The sequence below is a fragment of the Eptesicus fuscus genome, chromosome 8 (assembly GCF_027574615.1).
Source record: "Eptesicus fuscus isolate TK198812 chromosome 8, DD_ASM_mEF_20220401, whole genome shotgun sequence".
NCBI lineage: Eukaryota > Metazoa > Chordata > Mammalia > Chiroptera > Vespertilionidae > Eptesicus > Eptesicus fuscus.
Window position 1 is genome coordinate 55,370,968 of NC_072480.1, and position 2,900 is coordinate 55,373,867.

Consider the following 2,900-nt stretch of genomic DNA (forward strand, 5'->3'; position numbering starts at 1 on the left):
ACATGTCAAAGGCTGTATTAATACCTTTAAAAATCCTTGCTTTCCTTCCCCAACCTCTTCTTTGAATACCCCTATTCTGGTGTTTCTTCTTCAACAGGGATTTCAACTATTACCCACAGAAAAGGGATAACAAAATCTCCTATATCTTGTGAGGGTGACTTTCTTAGACATTGTCCAGGTGCTAAAGGAGGTCCTCCTATCTTTGTTTCTAGGCTAAAAAAAAAAAAAAAAAAAAAAAAGGCTTTCCGCCCATTGTTTATACTTTAATGCCAATTTGGTCTCCCATGCAACACACAGAGCTTTATTGATTTCCCTTATTAATTATTTAAAAAGCAGCACATGTTGCAACTGTGAAGGCTACTTTTTTTTTTTTTAAGATAGAAAGATTTTCTTTATTAATGACCCCAACCGTATTTCTTTAGATACAGGAGTTTCGAACTCAAATACGCAGGGGAAAACAAGTTAAGATTGCATTATCCCGCAACTCATGACCAGTAACATATTGCAAAGCAAAAGAGCTTGGAAGGAAAGTGGAAGGGAAGGGGAGTGAGGGCGGGACGATAAAGAAAAGGAATTAAGTTGATCAAGTGGATATATAAAAAAAAATTCTTGGGAACTATCAAGTCCTTGCAAGCACAGCTCGTTTCTGCAGATTATTTTCCAAACGAGTACAAAATGGAACCGAAATGGTGAATCCCTTGAGAACCCGAAGAGGTGCAACATTAAAAGCTCCTATTATCCACCCAGGAGCAAGTGTTCCAGCCTTCAGTTGCCAGGCTTCCTCTTCCTGTTCCCGAGTTAGCGGGATGAAAACGTCTTCCCGGTGATGGCTTTCCTTTCTTTCCTCTCGGCATCTGGGCGTGCACGGTGCCGCACCCCGAGGAAGTCGGATGATCTTGCCCACAACCGTGTGTGAATGTAGCCTTAGAGCACGTGATGTGGATCAGGCTGATGGTGCTGTCTGGAGCGCCGGCACTGGTGTGGCGAGGGAACAGCACGGAGTGAGGTAGCCGATGTTGTCCCCCACAGCAGCATCGGTGGTTTTCAGCTCCAGAGGAGGTTCCCTGTGGCTAAGGGGCCCCGGGGCTGGCTCTGCGTCCTTCTCTGAACTCCTGCATGAACACCTTTCCAATGACCACACCGTCGTCATCCTTAAACTGTGCTGAAGACTGCCGTGACTCTGTCCATTTTAGGCTCCACATACCTGGTCTCATCATGGATAACGGCCCTGCTCTCTCCTTCCTTGCCCTCTTCGTGGAACTGGAAGTATTTCTCAAAGACGGAGGCAAAACAGTTTCGTTTCAACATGCCAGCCTGATGCACAATGGCATCTGTGGATGCAGGCAGATTTTCAAGGTCCTATAGCAGAGAGACATTGGATCCCCATTCTGGATTTACCAAGACGCTCCCATACACTCCCTTTAGTAACTCATCAGCACCATGTGCCTTCTGAAGGTCCTGGTAGAATTTCAAAGAAATACTGACCATCGCTTTTGTTTTGTCTCCATTAGGATTTGAAATATGATAGAGGACCCCATCATAATCTGCAAATGTTACTTATTTAAAAAAAAATATTTTTATTGATCTCAGAGAGGAAGGGAGAGGTAGAGAGAGAGAAACATCAATGATGAGAGGGAATCATTGATCGGCTGCCTCTTGCACGCCCCCTGCTGGGGATCGAGCCCGCAAGCCAGGCATGTGCCCTTGACCAGAATCCATCCGGGACTCTTCAGTCCACAGGCCGGCGCTCTGTCCACTGAGCCACACCAGCTAGGGCTGCAAATGTTACTTCTACTGCTTCTGGTTGGTTTCCTGCCGCGGTTCTCGAACTTGGGCGGGAGCATCTCCTCGATGATGCGGTTGTTCACCTCCAGCAGGATCATGGCTGCCCTGGCCCTGATGCCTGAACCCGCCTGCCGAGCCCCCGCCCCTCTGCCGCCTCACCCACAAGACCGGTCCCCGCCCAGCCCCTGGCCGTGAAGGTTACTTTTATTTTTTTACTTTTATTTATTTTATTTATTTATTTTTTTACTAATTTTTGGAGTTAATTCATTCTAGCTTATACATGCACAATAATAGCATATTCTTCCTGTTACTAAGATTCCGGTTTTGAAAGCACAACAGCACTGGCATTACAATGCTAAGGCACATTGGACTCCCTTCCCAACCTGGCTTCCATTAAGTTAGTCACCACTTTAAGGTGAATAATTCTGTTTTAGCCAGGCACTGTAGGTGATATCAGCTCTAGTTAATTTTTTTCTGATACCTCAAACTGGTCCCTGGGCAATCACCGTTAAGCCAATTTAGAGGAAAATAACATTGCTGCCGCAATAGGGGAGTTCTAAAATGTCTCAGTTCTCCTTAAGTTTACAGTTAGTACATTGAACATTCTGTCTGATAAGGAGAAAAATCTCACAGGACTTTGTGGATAGGAATAACAAAACATGAAACTTCTCCACCAAATAGTTCATGTCCTGCATCACTTTTCAATTAATTATCCTTTGAGGTTTCATTTTAGGTTGCATTCCTCTCACTAGTTTTATTCTTCATCCTCAAAGGAAAACGAAATAGAGAGGCAGAATGTTCTCTGAGAATTTGTATACCCTTAGCATATCTCTTGAACATAGGAGCAGAAAAAAAAAAAAGTCAAGGATTTCATTTGAATAAGAATGATTTATCTACTGAGGGCTGAAGGACATGAATACATTATAGGTATCTTTTTGCATTTGACTTTTCTTTATTTCTTAGCAAGTAGATGGTTTCAGAGAATTCTTAAAAACAATTCTAAAGTGGTATGATGAGGCATTATTTCTTTCAGTGATAAAGACTTTCATATAAATTATATTGAGCTACACATGGAATTTCAGACTACTATAGTTTAAAGTTTATCCTAATAGTAT

General features: G+C 43.1%; 1 pseudogene; it reads right to left on the minus strand.

Moving 5' to 3' along the window:
- Positions 1–798: 798 nt before the first annotated feature.
- On the minus strand, positions 799–1,883 carry LOC129150059 (actin-related protein 2/3 complex subunit 2-like; annotated as a pseudogene).
- Positions 1,884–2,900: the final 1,017 nt, after the last annotated feature.